General features: G+C 42.1%; 1 long non-coding RNA gene across 1 annotated transcript; it reads left to right on the top strand.

Annotated features, from left to right (window-relative positions):
* Positions 1-2,906: 2,906 nt before the first annotated feature.
* Positions 2,907-18,616, top strand: LOC137473046 (uncharacterized). The gene is made up of 3 exons (XR_010998581.1): positions 2,907-3,404; positions 16,302-16,382; positions 17,370-18,616. It is a non-coding gene; the product is annotated as an uncharacterized lncRNA (long non-coding RNA).
* Positions 18,617-19,053: the final 437 nt, after the last annotated feature.

Below are 19,053 nucleotides of genomic sequence, written 5' to 3'. Positions count from 1 at the left end.
TGGTGAGAGCTGGGGTGAGGGAATGGTTAACTCTCTGCTGGATGTTGGCTGGGTTTCTGGGTTTTTTTAATGCACACAGGGCAAGGCTCCACTTCTGGCAGTGAGGGAACTGCTGATCACATCCCTGGCTAACAGCGCCCAGAAGTGCCTTGTCACTGCCACGGGGTCATGGGCTTTTCTTGTGACTTGTGCTCATTCATGTTGCTGGAAAATAAAACCATTCACCATGAATTCAGGAAGCAATGCTAGTTTCAGCTAAGCCCACATGAAATAATAGTTTCCTTGTTTTGGAAGGTATTGGGATAGGTGTCTTTTTTTCCACACAGGCAGCTTGTTTAAGAAGGGACAGAGATTAATGAGTGAGATATCTCATGGCATGTGAGAGTAGAAAACTTTCTGTATGTACAAAACCCTGAAACTTTTTTTTTTGGGGGGGGTAGGTTTTGTCTTACTTAGGTTTATAGCCTTTTATTTTCACTTAAGCTTTTTGTATTTCATATGCCCCAGAATGATAACCACAGGGTTGGACTTGACTCACAACACAAATGTTGTGAAAACAGCAAACCTTTAACAAAGCCCCTGGTATCACTGGACATCTGGCTGTGTTTGGGGAGGGTCAGGCTGCTAAGAGATGTGTACTACAGAGCAACAGGGCACTGTGTTACACATACAGTTGGACACTGATGGCATCGAGGCAAGGGCTTGGGTTGGCTAAATCTCACAAACATTAAATATAATTTGAGAAAATCACAAAGCTGATTATCACTGAAAGATGCAACTGTGAAATGTTTCTGCATCCTGAAAAGAAGCTTTTTTGAAATTATCATTAATTTAATTTTCAAACAACTTATCCTAGGATTTATGTTAGACACAATCACAAATAATCAAGAAAGAGAAGATTAATAACAAGGTGATGGCCTTTCCAGATAATACACAGTTGTTTGGGATAGAGGAAAACAGAACTTAAATAAAGCACCCTTAGTTTTAAGTGTATAGTGAGGAGGTCTCTTTCAGTTATTACAACTTAGACCAAAACAACCCATAGAGATATTGTGGATAATTTTCAGATACATCTCATATTAGTATTCAGAAGAATTATAAATGTAATAGTACCTTATATATGATGAGAAAAACAATATAGGAATATAATAATATCACTATTTAAAGTCATGAAGCCATCCCATATACTAGAAGTAGTTCTGGTTCATCCAACTCAAGAAAAGATACAGAAAAATCGAGAAAAAAAATCCAAAACAAACAAAAAAACTCAACTTGAAACAAAAACTGTAAGACATTCACAGTAGTTTGGTACTCTTTGGCTCGGAAAAGACAAAGTACCGTGAATGGAATAATGCATTGTTTTATAAAACCTTAGAGATTTTAGAGAGAAATTTATGCAGATTGCATGCTGTTCTCTTAGTTTAACAGATTCAGAGGCACCCACAGAAATTATTAAATAGAATGCAGTATAAACACAAGGAAAATCTGTTCCACACTGTATGTAATTATGTAGAATTGATTGTTACTGAATGACATGGAGATGAAGAATATAAATGGTCTCAAAGGTAATAAATGTAAAAGGAAAGGTCAGTCTCTCTGTAGCAAATAAACACTTTGCATCCCTCAGGTGTTGAAGTCTTAGTCACAGATGGCTGGACCAGGGGAAGATGGAGAGTCTTTTTGTTCAGTGTAACCTCTGCAAGCATCAGCAGCCACTGCAGGGGACGGGCCAGCCAGTACAGTGCACTGGAACTTCCAGCTTGCCCATTCTAGGACCTGCCACTTCCATATTTCTGGGTCTAAGTTTTCATTTTGGAGATTCAGCTTTGCTTAGTGATTTGATAAGATCGGGATGAATTAGAATTTCCTGTGGGACAAACCATCCTTATTTTCTGTAATTCTTATATCTGACATGAATCAGTCTAACTTGCATAGATGAGGGAGCCAGGCTGTGTTGAAGAGAAATCTGTGCTTTCTTAGGGAAGAATTTTATCTTTAGAAGTAAATAATTTTTTCTCCGAAGTCAGACAAGGTTATGTGTAATATTTTTGTCCCTATGTGATGTTATTCCTCACCTGAATACAAACTGCAGGCAGTAATTTGGTGCCTGAATATGTGTCTAACTGTGAAGACCTACGTGATAAGCAGACCTTGGCAATACAGAATCACAGAATGACAGAATAAGCTGAGTTGGAAGGCACCCACAAGGATCATTGAGGCTGTCTCCCAGTCCTGCACAGCACCATCTCCAGGAGTCATACTATGTGTCCCCGAGCATTGTTCAAAAATTTCTTGAACTCTGTCAGGTTTGGTGCTGTGACCATTGCCCTGGGGAGCCCATTCCAGTGTCCAACCACCTTCTTGGTGAAGATCCTTTTTCTAATATCCAACCTAAACCTCCCTTGACAGAACTTCAGGCCATTCCCTTACATCCTTGTCACCACAGGGAATACAGCAGTGCCTGCACCTCCTCTTCCCCTCAGGAGGAAGTTCTGGAATGCAATGAGGTCTCCTCTCAGTCTCCTCTTCTCCAGGCTGAACAGACCAAGTGACCTCAGCTGCTCTTCACACAGCTTCCTCTCAAGGCCCTTCACCATCTTTGTTGAATACATTCAGCTTCAAAGGAATGCGACAAAACTTTGAATTCTCCCCCTACTTTATTGTGTGCATATAATATAGTAACAACTCTGAGTGCATCCCAGAAATATCCTGCAGGCAGCTGCAGCAGAGGGCAGCTGTGGGTTGACCCCCAATCCCTGCACCTGCTCGGACCAGCACCTCCTGGGCGGACAGAGAAAGCGGGGCTGCTGCATGTGCAGGGCCACTTGTGTGCATGAGAAGTTGTCCCCAGCTTCTCCAACAGCCTAACTGGGTCATTGAGGATTGTGATTGTTTGCTCGAATAATTAACCTTGTGAATAGGCGTGTCTTTCCTGGGAAACAAGCTGGCAGACTAATAGCAGCTTTACTCTGGTAAAGGACATGGTCTGTACCTTTGTAGTCCTAAAAATCCTGTATGTGGATACAGCCCAGCAATGTATAGCTCTGGAAATAGATGCCTATATTTTTTCTAGCAGTATTTCAATTCAGTTCCTAGTATTGATGTTGCAACAGAGGTGCTAGAGAAACTGAGGCATGTAAGGCATCATGAACTCATCTCTACTGTGACACAGACAGGAAGCCAGGAGCATCACAGGGTAAACCAAGGGGCGTCTTCAGATCGTTAACTTAAAAAAACCCACCCAAAACCCAGACATCCACACCCACACTGTTATTCAAAAACCAGAATATCATCAGGAAGCAGTGAGTCACCATGTGGCCATTGCCTTTTTTTCGTTAAGGTGTTTCCCAAATGTAAAACTTAGGCTTCCTGTTCCCTTTAGATGAAGTACCCGGTATCACTAGGTAAGCAAAAGCCATTTTATGTTTATTAGCAATAGTACCGTACATAACAGCCAGGAGGAAAATAACTTGTTTTTAATGTGATGGATGAGCATCCAAAGGATTGGGGACTGGATCCTTGGCCTGTAAGAACTGGGGAGCTTGTAAGACCAGCAAGTCTGTGCAGTGGTTTGGATATGTGATAGTGCAAATGCCCAGTGTGATGCTGGAGGTGGGCAGCAGTGCCCCAAAACATCATCTCCAGCCCCTCCTCATCCCGTGCCAGTGGAGGTGCTTGAGCAGAGGGCTGAGCTGAGCTGTGTGGGTGTGTGGATCTGCAACAACAGGTGTGTTTGGATGAGGAGGCTTAGAAAGGCCAAAACAAGTTGCCCAACATATTTTTAATAGATTATTGCCAAAACGAAATGACAGAGAATCAGAGTTATTGCCTCAAGAAGGTCATGGAAGTTGTTTGTATTTTAAAACATCTTGGTAGCGTATGTTGTGGCATTACTATTAAAGTAATGCATTCTGCCTAATATAATACATCTAATTACATGACGTGAGCCTCATCTGATGACTTTTGCCAATTATATCTGACAAGGATATTTTAAATGTGAGGCCATGTGTTACAGCAATTTCAGGAGATGAACACAACAGCATATGGTTTCAAAAATAAAATATCTACTATGTTATTTGCAGCGATTAAGTACCTACTAATGCAATTGTAAGGTAGGGAAGCAAGTCTTTCTGGTTTGTGAATTATGCTAGTGCTGAGTCATTGCTGATTTTTTAAAGTTTTATTATGAATGAAGGGCTGGGTCAATGCCAAATTCCATGTTCCTGGCTGCTTCTTTTGTTCCCTGGCAAATTATTCAAATCCCTGGAATCAAACACCTTAAAATTAAAACTACAAAAGTTGCAGAAGAAATATCATAAAAATTTGAACCAAGCAGCACAATGAGTGACCCTGTGGACCTGAATAGAAAATGGTACCAAAAATGAAGAATATGACATACACCATCATATGACAAAACCTCTGTCATGGAAAAACAAAACAAAACAAGCTATTAACACTTTCTGCTACGGAACAGAGATATAGCCTCAAATGAGCATGCCTGGGCAGAGGATGAAAGGAATGCAAAGGCATCCTCCATTCCCTCTGAAAGTATCAGAGGGATAAGAAATGAGTAGAGATTAGAGGGCTATTCTTGGTGCCTCCTGTTGTTGTTCAGACAGACACTGAGCAGAAGGGGTACAAAAATCATGGACCACAGAGTAAGAGAGAGAACACAGGAGAGAGGAGAAGCAGCACACTTTATCTGATGATATTGTTTAATGTAAACATGCACACAGACTTTTGAACCTCAAGGGATTGTCTGCAGTGCTGGCCAGGAACAGCATTCTTCCTCATATTTGTACTCAGGCCAAATGTGCCCAGCATTGCAGAGAAGGGTGGAGACTGCCTGTACCCCAAAACACATGGCTGTGAGGAAGAGGGGTACTGGATTGTGATCTCTGTGGGCCAGGCAGCCCCACATACACAGGTACCTGACACAGGAGAAGAGTTGCCCTCCTTGCTCTACTAAAAACAAGGTGATCCTAGCAGGATGAGTTGTATCTGGAAGCTGCTCTGGTCCCTCCCTGCCAAGTAGAACCCAAGTTTATCATTTGATGTTGCTTATTTTCAGGGCAGACAGGCAGTATCAGGGCAGTATCAGGGCAGTATCAGGGCAGTGAGGAAGCAAGCACTGAGGGAGAGAATTGAGGCAATTCTGTGCTGCTGGGTCTTGGCTGGGTGGTGGCAGGGCTGGCACACGGGTGGCAGCAGCAAACTCAGATGTGAGCTAAAATTTTTGCAGATCTGAATCCCAGTGCATGCTGAGAATTTGCTGGGATGACAAATAAGGTGCTTGGCTTCTTTCCAGCCTGTGAGTCCTGCTTTCAAGACACTTCCCGAGTCTTCCTCTCCCAGAGGAGAATGGCAAAGAACACCCACATCATCCTTCACTGGGAGACTGTCACATTAGTGACACCAATATCGTAGATATGAGAAATTTGCATTTAAATCCCTTCCTCATTGGCTGGCTTGCTTGTATCTCTCCTGGGAAAGCCTAATTACTCCACCTCAGGGTGTTTTGGGACAAATGTTCTCAAAATACTTTACATTTTTCAGCTTTGGCTGAGTATTTGTTTTGTTAAGTTGCCCCTACCCTCAGCTGAGCTTGAACCCACTTAACCTAGCTAAACCACTTTTGCTTTGCCCCAGTAGATATGTAATTGCTTCAAGAAAAGAGGAGCAATTTTAAGAGAAGGGACAGAGTAAGCCCTCCATAACCCACTGCATACTTTCATTACTAGATTGCTATGCTGAATGCTAGAAACTGGGTTAAAAGACTTTGGCAAAAAAGTGCTCTTTTACATTTCACATGAAGTCTTTAATCACAAAAATATAGATTAAAGGCAGTGTAGGGGAGGAGGAAGCATCGTGATCTTGCTGTATTTTGTGGGAAAAGCCTGTCTTGGGTGTTGAATACAAAAGAACATGTGTGATCTATTAGCGGAAGATTATGTCCTCTGGCATGGAATCGCCTAGACTCTCTTAAGCACCTAAACTTTGCATCTTTCCTTGGCTTGTCTGAGATAATCTGAGTGGCTCCCTGTATGCCATGCAAACTAGAGGATGCCTCTAAAGACAAGTGCAGACAGACATATGTGTTCTGCCTGTGGCCTGAGCTGTCCAGATGAGAGCCAGCTGTGATCCCTCAGCTGTAAATGTGACATTAGTAGGTTGGATCAATACCTCCTGCTGAAAGGCAGGGCATACTTGCTCAGGCACAACACCTTTAAACACTTCTGAACCACACCTGGCTCTTGTCCATGCCAGCCAGAGGAGCCCATGCCCACTTGTGTAAGCCTGGTATAAGTTAGAGCTAAAATCTTCACTTGCTCTAAGGAGTCTGGGTGCCAAAATGTTAGGCCCTGTAGTGTTTGGTGTTGTACTTTTGCGTGTTTAATTCCTGGTTGACCAGGAGAGCCAGGTCTGAGAGCTGGTCTAGAAATTGCATTGGGCAGAACATGGGAAGTCTCCTACTGTGGATGCTGTGGTCTGGGGTCATTAGCAATCCAGTTTTTTCAGTGGGAAGTCTGACTCTCTTCTGAATGGTGAATAAATACTCCAAAATATAAGCCTGTATCATAAATTTTGTTCAAATTTGTCTTTTATCTTCAAGTATGTTTTTTCCAGGAGCAAGTGTTCTGACTCAGAGTTTATTCCATATCAGCTCCTACGAGTTTAGTTCACTAACATAAATACGGGTGATAAATATTGAAGCATAAACATTCCCCGAAGAAGTTGCAGAATCCTTTTCTGAGACCCAGACACAAGATCCATATTTAGCACTGGGAAAAAAATATTTCCTTGTGTTCATTAGTGAGTGTAAAGGAATTTGGTTTTTGGAAGGTAGCAGACTGCAGTTCTCCTCACTTTTTGGTTATTCTGGGCTTCATTTTTTAATTTCTTCAGACACTGGTATTGTGCTGTGTAATGTGGGAGAGATTCAGGTTAAAACCACAAAAAATAAAATAGAGAAAAGTTCTAAACATCTTGACTTTTACATTGTGTATTTTTGTCTGAGATACTGGCGTATATAACCATAATTGCCAAAGTCTTCTAACTAATACGTGTGCATGTGATTTAAAAATGCAAGCAACCCCATCAAAGGGCCTCTTGCTTTTTGATTCTCTGAGAAATGAATAATATTCAGCACATTTTTTGGAAACCGCATTTAAGTCAACCCTGAAAGTGGGACTGGACATTTAATATTCAAAGAATTTTAACAACTTCAGCATGAAGTAGGAAAAAATAGAGTTACATTTAGGATCCTGGTGTCTGCCAAAATAATACTCTCATGTTTTTCATCTTCAGAGCACTTTGCATAGAGTGAATGGACGTGTTTCGGTGCATTAGCCTTGAGCAGTAAGCTTGGTGGTGCTTAATGCATTCACTAAAATACAGAGCTGCTTCCAGATTTAGCAGCCTCGTGTAGCTCGGTGTAGCCCTAAGGTCTGGCCCACAGCCTGAATCAGGAATGTTTGGCACAGAGGATCAGGCACTGCTGCTGGATGCCCAGGATGGCCGTCCTGGCAGGGGAGCAGCAGCAGTTGGGAGCAGGGGGAGCTCATCCAGCTGGTGCATACCCATACTGGGCCCATGCTGTGGGAGCCTCCTAAGCTCCAGTCCTGGATGCTCTGGCTTTTGAGGCTGGAATGCTTGACCTCACATTGCAGTTTCCACAGGACTCTTGTTTCACACAGTGAAGAGCTGGGTTTTTTTGTTATTTAGACATTTTTTTTATGTCACCAAAAACATTGTGGGCATTAATTTACTACCTTCGCAGCTTTGCTGTGAGTTTTGGGTGATCTTATAATTCCCATTTTGCTCCGGAGAAACTAAGCACAAGCTGACTGAAAGTACCTCCTGTTGTTTAGTGTATTTTCTGAGGCACTGAGGCCCTGGGCCACAGAACACAGAATTAAGTCAAGGCATTTTCACCCACAGCCAGGAGCATTCCTCCTCACTGCTGTGTATCCACTCCACAGCCACTGCTGACTATCCACCCATGTCTGACCTCTGGAAAACTAGGAAGGTGACATGAGTTACCAACTGTTCTCATGCAACTTGGTCTGAAGACACTGTCTACTGTCAGAAGGGCTCCTTCTGGCATATGGTCAGAGAGAGTCCTATCTCTAGGTGATATTTCTCGTTAAGAAATTAAAGATTTTTTTCTTCCATCTGTAATTTATATTTTCTCCTCATGGTTTTTGTGGCAAATGTGGAAAGCCTGCCATGGACAACCCTTGAATTCACTGCATAACCCAGCTCTTTCCAGGTGCACCAATTGGAGCACCAATTGTATTTGAAGTAAAACAGCATGCGAGTGACTGAGCAGCTTTAATTCTGCATTTCCTCTCTTTGAAGACTTTGACTTGGCAGTCTCAGCATCACTGTTGTGCAATAATTTATAAATGTTCTGGTGGATTAGGTAGACGATATTTGGAGGGAAATGTGTTTATATTCCTGAAACTAACAGCACAAACAGTACATGATGTCAGTAGGCAGGTACCCTCTTTTTAGAGAGGAAGAAAAGGGTATGGGTTGTTAGAGTGACTGGAAGGCAATAGCTGCTTTCTCAGTTGTGCCCAGCTTGTGTTTTCAGTACTAAAGGACCTACAAGCAGTTCCCCAGTCCTGAAATGGCCATCCAAAGCTTCTCAGTTGCTTGCCACAGAGCAGAGGCTTTGCTGTCGGTGAAGTTTTCTTTGTGGAGGGAGGCTGGGATACCATTGCAGCAGCTGTCCCGCTTTCTAAGACCAGATGACTTCATCTTCTTCTGGTGGGAATCCTCATTTGGACTGTGAAGGTTTGATTAATTGTCAGATTTGGCCCAAAAGGTTTTGTGTCAGAGATCCATATTTTGATCATTAAAGCACATTTATGCAAATGCTACGAATATTGAGAAATTATTTTTATTTTATGTGTTAACAGAAGAAAATGGAAAAGGGAGGTAATCTTTTCTTCTTCTATTGTGTGGCCTTGCTCTGTTGAACTTAATGACTATTCTTATGTGCTCAGTAGGAGCAGAATCAGCACTGACTGTCTCCCACTAAACCTGTCTGATTGGATTTCCTCACCTAGCTGTGCTTCATCTCCTTGATGTGACCCTGCAATCTACTTGTGGCATGGCAGAGAAAAAAGTGAAAATAATGGGAAAATAATAACTGTCCTGCATGCATTAGGAAGGAGTGATCATGGATTGCTGGGCTCCTGTGCAAATGGTGTGGCATTAGGACCTGGTCTCCTCCCCAAGGCTGTGCAGAAGATGTGGAGAGGTTTAGACCCCTCTGTGAGTAGGGATTCCCACCATGCACAGCCCTGGGCAGGCAGGCAAGTTCCTCTACTCAGCCTGAAACTTCATGTCTGCTTTATATTTTTTGCTCACAAACACCAAAAGGATCCTGGTTTAGCTCCACCATGAGGTCACCTGTGGACCTGGAGCTGCAGAAGCAGCTGGTGGCCCTAGAGCTGAGCAGGAGCAGGTACATGACAGCTGCTTGGGGAAGGAATAAGCAAGTGACACAGTGGCTTTAGAGGTCCTCCAGCAAACACCTCCAAACATGGGACAGATCTGGCCTGTTTCTGCTCAAGGATACAAGTGTCTCAAACAGTATGTCCACTGGAGAGCATGGAGCAATGTTGAGAGGCTGGAGAGAGTCAAAGGTCTGAGACCTTCCCTTGCTGCCTCTCTCCTAATCTTGTACGTCTTTGCCAGGGATTACATCCCAAGGACTGCCCTGATCCTTTGATACTCTCTCAAAGTGTCTTTTGAGACTATCTTAAAAAGTGGCCTCCAGCACCTTTGGAGCATCTGGCAGTATATGTGAACCTAGGTGGGAAGCTATGTAGAATTTCAACAGCTTTTTTCCCCCTTTTTTCTTTTTTTTTTTTTATTTTATTTTTTTTTTTTTATTTTTTCCTTTTTTAAAACAGTTTAAGCTATTTTTAAAAGACCAAAATAATTTTATACTTCAAGTAGTGCTTCTCTGATTTATCTATTTACATTGTGAGCATAGAGAGGGCTTAAAGTACCCATTGTCCACATTAGCTCTTCTTGTCTTTTCTCTCATCTGCATCCGGAGGGCTTTGTTGCTGTGGTTTCTTTCATTTTCTAGACAGAGCTGGATGTTGGCGAGATGAGAATTTATCCAAATAGAGTAGTGACGTTTGAACAATTCAGGTCATCATCGTAAAACAGAGAAGGAATGGGGCTGAAAAACAGACATTTTAGCCAGAAAGATCTGTGTATTTAGAATCCAGGGGCTAGTTCTTGCTAGTTAAAGCTGAGAGATGATGCTTAAGGGACTAGTGATTTTTATTTTTCATTTTTACATAGAAGATGTAAAACTAAGCTGCGGCTGCACTTAATGATCAAGGACATAAAACTACAACTGTGTGATATGGCCTAGCATTAAGGGAGTATGTACACTGACCACGAGAAACAGCTGGGTAGGCTTAATGCAGATTAGCTGATACCTGGTGGCAAGGTGCTGCTGTCAAACAACCGATTTCACTGCATTATTCAGCCCTTAGGATAGGTTTGTGCTGTTTCTGTTAATCCCTAGCAGATGTTTGGAGGATGGCACACCCGGTGCCTGGCTGCAGCAGCGTGACCTTGTGCGGAGAGCAGTCGGTGCCGCTTGGGATGGCGGCTCTGCCGTGAGGATGGGCAAGCCTGGGATGTAAATGGGGGCCCACACACACATCCTGAGCAAAGAGAGTCCTGACAAATAGTGGTAACCTTTTAAGGGGAGCTGTGTAAATGATCCTTGTCAATACTACCATTAGATTAGTGAGGGACAGTGACTACTCCAGGGCAATGAACTACATTAAAGTCACTTAATAGAGCTCGTTAGTAGTAAACTGACTCGGTGATTTGCTTTTCATCAGCTCTGCTGGTTTACTATTGAGCCTCTTCTGTTCAAATGGCATGTGAAGTCTCTGGTACTAGCTGGCACCTGTGGGGTTATTTAGCAGAAGTTCACATAAAGTCAGCCAGACTGGTAACAGCTACCCAGGTGACTGTGAATTGTAAGTAATGCTGGCAAGAGTTTAGGACTTCTCCTCTGTCAGCTTTCAGTTGTACCATGTGTTTGTGCAGAAAGGGTACCTGTCTGATTTTTGTGAGTCCTGTTTTTTGCACATGTCTTTATGTGTCTGTGGTTTGCAGCTTCGGAGTCTGTCCCCTGGCAGCTGCTGTGGCAGTGCCAAGCATCAGGGACTGAGGAGTTCAGCCTGGATGGAGGGTGGGTAAGTGATGGAAAACCACTGGCTCTCCTCTTTGGCTTCTCCATATACACTGTAGACCAAAGGCTTCAAAGAATTGCCATTTTCTGCCAATCTTAGGTTTATATATTTGTGTGAAAGCACTAGATAAAAGATGCTTGTATACTCAAACACCCTCTGAAGAAGCTTTTAGCTTGAAAAAAATTGAGTTTAAAAGCCTGTCCATCACCTGAAACCTGATTCATATCCCTAGAATCAGGGTAGTGGAGATTTTCCTTGTTCCACAAAAGTAGTTTTGTGACAAGTTATGGATAACGTCCAGGGCTGGGAGCTTGGAGCTCCTTGATGGCAGCCCTGCTGGCAGGTTGTTCAGTGACCTCCACCAGCTCCTCTAGCTTTGTGTCTCCAGCTTTCCCTTATCATCCAGAGGGGTTGTGAAGACAGGTTTATGCTTAGAATGATCATGAGCTCAGTGAAAAATGCCCGAGTATGATTACTGGCTGCAGCAATATTGTACTTGTGGAGATGGCCTCTTACAATTATATCTCCAAGGATCCTGCAGACACATAAATGTCTCCAGTTCTCCCACCAGGGAAAGGGGACTGTGAGCTGGCCTGTGCAAGAGCATTTTGTCAATGGAGGTTGGGTTTGGTTTCTCCAAGAAGAAAACCTACTGGTGAGCTTGAGTACTACTCTCTACCTGGGCGGCAGAGCTCTTCAGGGCCAGGAGAGCACTGAAGCAAAGGCCCGTGGACACAGGGTGCTCCCATCAGCTGCAGTGGTGGCTCACCTGCTGCTCACACAGCGATGTGTGTTCATCCCATCACCTGCCTCTGCTGGGGGGTGCACTGAGTGCATCCAGCCTGCCGTGTGCTGCGGGGACCCAAAGTGCTACAGCTCTCCTGGCAGGAGTTTTTAAGGCTCAGACCACACTTCCAGTGACACAGCTCATTTCACTCACAGAGGTGATGATACTTTGTCACCTTGCTTCTAGCAGATACAGATCAGCTCTTTTATGCCCTAATGAAAATATAGCCAAATCCCAGGGTGGAGTGATGACCCTGCTGAAAAACTGGATGGAAAAATTTGCTTTGTTGCAGTATCATTATATTTCTTTTTATTATTCAAAGTGCAGCTTTTTATTTCACTTATGGCTTGTTCAAGCCTTTCAGAATTGTGTAGATGTTTCAGAAGGATTTTTTAGACAAATGTTTCATTTTGAAGTGTCACAGAAAAGATTTGAAAATTTTAGGAAATTCCAGGGCTCAGTTTGAAATCCAATTTATTTGAAATAGCAATGAACAGCAGATTTAGGTTGAAAAACATCACCAAGATTTTACTTCAGAATTATGGGATGAGGATAAAGGAAAAAAAAAGCCATAAAGGAAGAAGGATAAATAATTCCTTTCCTCACAACAGGCAGCAATAAATGAGAAACCTCTTCTGACAAGTATGAGTGTTCTCACGCTTTCAGAGGGATTTTTATCTTCTGAAAAACAAGTGGTTTAGGCAAATAAAGTTTACCCAAACCCTGTCCTGATTTACATAGATGATTAAAAAGCATCAGCCCACATGATAGCAAGGTCTGTGATTGTCAGCCCCTGAACTCCCTACACTGCAGTGTGGTACTACTTTTACAGGTTCAGTGTCCAAGTGATTCTTGTGGATCCCTCTCCTCTGGCTGGAAGGGTGGCTGCTCACTCCCTGGGAGGTGGTGGGAAACAGGAGGCTGGTGTGGGATGGGAGATGCTTTTGAAGGGATATGTTCCTGTCTGGAGGGCCAGGGGATGATCCCAGTAACATCTGCCCTTGGCTCTGGCTCCATGTTGAGCCATAGCCATAGCCTGGGGCGTTGCCTGTCGCTGGGGCAGGGAAACGCTGGGGACATACAGATAAGGTAGTAGTGTGCTTCAGAGGAATTGGTTTCCTGTCCCTGGGTGACAAGGAAGTGTACTCAGCACATGTCACCCATGTCTGGTGAGCAGTCACCCTTGTTTCCTGTACTCTTTCTGTCCCCTTGCCACTCTGTTTTAATAGGAAATCTCTTTGGTGCAGAGATTCTATTGATTTAATTTGTCTTCTCACCACAGTAATTGGGACACCATGGACTCACATGAGAATAAAAAGTGAGGTGACTAATTTGCTGAGTCCCTAATGCAGAGAGTCAGATGGAAATCAGTTGTTGGCCATTGTACATCACAGAGCAGAGGTGTCACTCACAGTGAAACTCATCCTAATAAGTGAGCTGGCAGCTCTTGCTCCCCCCACAGTTTCTGCATCAAGACTGAATTGCAGTAATCCCATGTTAAGGTGACACAGGTGTAGATTCATTTCCAAAACTGCCAGTCCCTCTGGACTCCTTGTTTTAAATTATTTTTTTCTCCACTTATGTCAGTACAGCAGCAGATTTAAATGCTGGCACTGCACTGATTAAAATTGTATTCCCAAAATAACTTTGTCCTTTGGTATCATTCTGTGGGATGCTTTTGTTTGTTTTTTAAATTGCTAGATTTTTAAAGTGAAATATGAAGCAGAAATTGGATAGAAAAGTTTCAAAATAACTTCGCCACAGGTATGCACTGCCTGTCCTTGGACAGTCTATTTTAAATAAAAATAGGTACAACCAGTAGCAAGAGAAGCAATTTATTCATAAGGGGATTGCTGAAAGAGCTGGCTGGTGTCTCCTATATCTTTCCCCCTCTTAACATGGAAATCTGTATTACCCATGTTACCTTTTTGTAAACCTTTCTATACACCAGCTGTGGTAAGTTATCTACAGTGTCATTGGTAGTGATTAGTGACTTTCATTTGCTTTTGGTGGAAATCTTGTGCTGTCCTGAGACTATATAAGACAATTTGTTTGCTGACCTCACCTATCAATTTATTGCACATTCCTTGTGCCCCCCCAGTGTTTGCCTCCTTGTGGAGGTCACCCAGCCTGAGTGACCACCTTGCCTACAGCCTCCTCTTCTCACTCATCTTACACCTCGGGACTCTTTATTTCTTTTTTTTTGCCTCCTCCTTCTTTTGAGCTACAAAGCACTAGGAAAAGTCCATACTCCAGGTAGCTCCTAATACTGATTTCCATAATCTCCTCTTTAATAGTCCTAAGGATGCTAGTGGTCTTCTCAAAGAGCCATGGAGAAGAAAAAGAGATTATTTCTGTAGGACATCCCCAAGTCCTGCTTGCTCAACTCCACTTCTGATCTATATTTTCTAATTTGTTAACTATTTCAACTAATTCAGCTTTTTTCCTCAGCAGGGAGAGCAAGAAGGTGACACTTCTTACTTGCTGTGGTGGAACTGCCCTGGATCCTCTGTTGGGAGTTCCTTACCACTGAAATGAGCCCTTCATGGCACTAGGTCTAAAGTCTGTACGACTGCTAACCAGTGTTTCTCTTCATGACTGATTTTAAACCTATTTCCCTGGCTCAGTGTCCTATTTGTATGTTGCATACCCCTGGAAGCAAAGATTGCTGCATCTTTTAGATCAGAGGACCTCTGTCAATTTTTTTACTGTGTTACCGTCATGCTTTTATTTGAAATGAATGAAAGGAGTCGTACCATGCTGTGGATCAACCATAGGTTTCACACGACTTCACAGAGAATTTGGACTCTTTTGACTATGATTTGGGAAATTTGGCAAAGAGCATTAACTGAAGTTGAATGAACTCTGCACTTTTGGCAACACCATTTCCTCTTTCTGGCATGATCAGGAGCGGCCATCTGTTCTGTCTGATGCTGTTTTCTGCCAGAAACCTTGGATTCTTACAACTGGCTGGATGTGCTCTTTACATTCAAAGTCCAAAGAACTGGCTGATCTAGAGGCTTCCAGTTAAACTAAATTAATGTGTTTCAGGGAAGGAGCAGAAAAGCTCCAAATTTGGATTTTTTAAAAGTCCGTGAGATTTTTTCTCCATAATTCTTTCTTTTCCTTCTTCAAAATTCTACTTCTCTTCTATTTACAATGGAAAAAGGTTAAAGAGGAAGGAGGAAAGATTTGAATAACAAAAAGTGGTCATTTTTCACTCTTTTTTTTTGAGGAGGGGAAAGAGATGCTGGAAAACCTAAAAGAAGTTTCTGCCAAGATTTGCTTATATTTTTGATAAGTGCAATTTTTCAGTGAGAAATTTGTGACTTCCTTTATTTTTAACAAGTACTACTGAGAGCTATATTTAGAAAATGCTTCATGTATCTGCAAGGTAAAAAGCCCCATATTTGTCAGCAATAAACATAGCACATGAACACATCATGGATGTCTGATAGCTCTTTATAAATTAGAGGCCAGTGCTCACCTGTGGCTATGCTGGTCTAACAGCACAAATCCTACTCTTTCAATCCCGAGAGGAGAGTTTATAAGAGACATTACAGAGGACAGGAGGCACCTGTGTTTCCCATTTGCACATTTGCTAACATATAGCTGTAAAATATGGAAAAACTTTAGAAGAAAATGCCAAGATTTATCAAAGAAAGACAATACTGATATATTGGCTCAGGAGATGTTTATATTTGCATCTTCTGAGTGAGAGCTGCTTTAACTAGGGCTAATGGATTTGTCTGACCAGCAGACTCACTGCTATGAGAAAAAGAGAACCCCTGGCATGACAGTATGCATGAGAATGGTGACTTCTGGGGCATGGCTTTTCCTAGGAATAGATTTTATATGCATATGAACTTTAAAAGAAAGGTGGGATTAGTGGGTTTTACCCAAGCGCTCAGTTATTTAAACTCTTGAGTGGGTTTGTAGTCATCTTCATATCCTTCAGCCACTTTGGAAATCTGACCTTGAAACATCCAATGCATCCTTGTGGGCACATTTCAGGAGCCCAGGGAAGGATGAGAGGTGAGTAAGGAGAAGTCACAATGGTATGGAGCTTGGTACAAAGAGACCATGTCAATAATGCTAGCGAGGCTTACTCAGTGTGTCTGCAAGTGTGCCTTCAAATCTCTATCAGAGGAGAAGTGAGATTGGTAACTCCTTTTTATTACAAAGTAGGAAAATACATACTCTAAGATAGGTGTTTTCCAACTGATTTCTCAGACCACTAGAATTAATTACTTTTATGGCCGCTCCTGCAGATCGACCAGGCAGATTTCTAGGAAGGTATATCCCGACACCAGCATGTAGTTGGAGGATTGCAGATAAAATTATCCTCAGAGGTACTAAGTAGTGTGTGGGTTGTGGGGGCACAGAATTTGCTTTTGTGGTGAAACACACCTGAGACAGCCTTAGTGGGAACACAGGACCTCAGCATTGCCTTCATTGTGAAGAAGTGTATATGAGTAGTTACCACAGTAGGTTGAAAAAAGGCATTGCCCAGAGCATGCCAGTTCCCTGATCTTTTGGCACTCACTTCTCAATGAGGTGAAGCTCCATGTATGTGCATTTATTGTAATATTATTAACTGTTATTACTGTTGCTATTATTATTATTTATGTACCTGTGCTCTAAAATGACTGCATTGTCCTACAGGAGCCTTAGGATGCAGAGACAGAATGGATTATCTCCTAACTTTAGTATGCGATGGAAATTTCCAGTTCCTTTTTGTTGTTTTACGTGCTTGTTTTTTTTAATACAGTGAAATTAAATGCAAGAATCTTGTAGCACAGCAATAAGGAAAAAATTAATTGAGCAAAAGTCATCAAATGCAGAATTATGGTTCCCCCAGCAACTGTAATGAAGGCAGAGAACGCATATATACGCTGGTGTTGGAGTGAACGCTGCACACTGCCTGGAATACAAATCCTAACTGTGTTCGAGGGGCTGAGTGATGATTACTGCGAGAACCATAACTTTGCATTTCCTGACTTTTTGCAATTAAAATCTCAACCTGGATGATGCATTAGCATAGGCTTTGCATTTAATTTGCTATTTTCTTTGGAATGTATGTGTGTGTTGATTGTGTTTGAACATTTCTTAGCTTTTAATATCATTTATTCTTTTGTACGGGAAAAATCGGGGGAAAAAACATTTACCACATTAGCTCCCTTCTTCTCATTGTAAGGGAGGGCTGGAGGAGAGAGGGAGGGAAGAAAAGAACAAAAGCTCTAGCGCAAGCAGTGCAATTAATTGCATTTTTACCTCTAAAAGACATTTGCTGACAAATGTAAATGTCTATCACTGCTTTTATGTTAATATTTGTACAGACTGGCCAATCCATACAGGGATGGGTCTCCTCTGGATCTTTAACCTATACACAGTTGAACTAAACATCATTTACCTTACCATGACCTTGGAATGCCAGAAGCAAGTCTGACATGATCTTTGGTGGCCCCAAGCTCACAGTTTCTTTAGGCCATGATGTTAAAGTCCAGAACTCATGTCTGCAGTCCTTCAGACTGTTTGAAGCCCCAGTGACTTGAAAAGCTCAAACTTGTGAACGTTTGGAAATGTGTCTGCACTGCAGGATCTCACCAGACTCTTTCTGTGTCCTTTCTGTACCTCCTCACTTAGCCACAAGGGAATTTAATGGATTTAAGGAGGCTTCATGTCCTAGCTAGCTGATATGCTGTGGGTTATGGTCAAAATCCCAGTGCTTTCAGTGGGAATGGTATTCCTCTGCACGATGGAAGATCAGACTGAAATCTACCAGTGTTAATTGGATTATAATGTTTGTCTTTCATTTTTATCTGCCTAGAAGGAAAGTCAACTTCTTTCACTGCTTGTCTGAGCCCTGGAAGCACTGGAAACCTTTTATGAAGAGCCCAGGGACCAAACTAGCCAAGTCTGTCCCTTGAGCTTGTTCTACACAGCAGCTCAGTAAAGAAGCTCATGCTCCTCATCATCACCCTGGCCAAGAGTAGTCACTTGTTCTACACTGATTTATGGTCTTTGGGCCTAATAACGACCAGCAAGAAAGGAAGAATCAATGCAGCTGACTCTGTTTATGCTGCAAGTTTTATTTTTTTTGTTTTATTTGTTCTTAACGTGTTGATGCTTACATAATTTTGTTTGACCTTTGCTTTTGTTCTTTTGTGCTTTAACCTTTTGTAGCAGCTCTTTTTTGTTTTGTTTTGTGCTCAACCATTTCATGATGATGACTTAAGTCTATTCCCTTTATTCTGAGCCTTGTGCTTTTATATCCCACTCCCCACAGAGCCGTCAAATTTCTTTTAACCTAAAGGCCTTCTGCTACCAAAGGTAAATCAGCCTTGTCTAAGCTCATTCACTTGAGCCCACCAGAGAGAGATTCCCTTCCCATTCTGTGCATCCTCACATGAGCTCGTGTCCATGTGAAGATGTCAGGCATCAAAGTTCAAAGAGAAAATAGCTTGGCACACATTTCCCAGATGCTGTCAGACTGTTGCTTAGGCTCTGAAAGAATTAAATTATGTGAGTACTCATGTTGCTGTCAGAGGCCTGATGACTTCCAAGAACAAACACCGTTATCTTTAAACATACCTAGTGCTGCTGAAAATCACAAAGTTCTACTTTATTGTTTAATTTATCAAAAATCCAGAAAAATGTGAAAGCCTACTACTGTTAATTAACAGCGGTTGTAGGATGGATATATACTAAAATATGTGGATCCCTCATATCATTATTAGAAATTAAATTTTGGAAAAAAGAGATGTGACCTAGAGCAGTATGGCTTAAAGCACTAGAAGGAATGGCTTCCTTCCCAGTAACAGTAGTGTTTAGTCTTTTTATAGGTAAAATTTTTATCTTCTATTTTGACATAATGGATTTGGAAAAACTTCTCATGACATTCCTAGGACAAACAGGAGACAGACAGATTTAATTTTGTTAAAACGTTTACTATGTCCCACTGGCAAACTGTGTTTTTTGTCAAACTCTTTTGTTCCTAACATGCACAAGCGACATTTCATC

This window comes from Anomalospiza imberbis, chromosome 4 (assembly GCF_031753505.1).
Source record: "Anomalospiza imberbis isolate Cuckoo-Finch-1a 21T00152 chromosome 4, ASM3175350v1, whole genome shotgun sequence".
NCBI classification, from domain to species: Eukaryota; Metazoa; Chordata; class Aves; order Passeriformes; family Viduidae; genus Anomalospiza; species Anomalospiza imberbis.
Note: the sequence above shows the minus strand (reverse complement) of the source record. Positions and strands in the feature narration are given on the sequence as shown.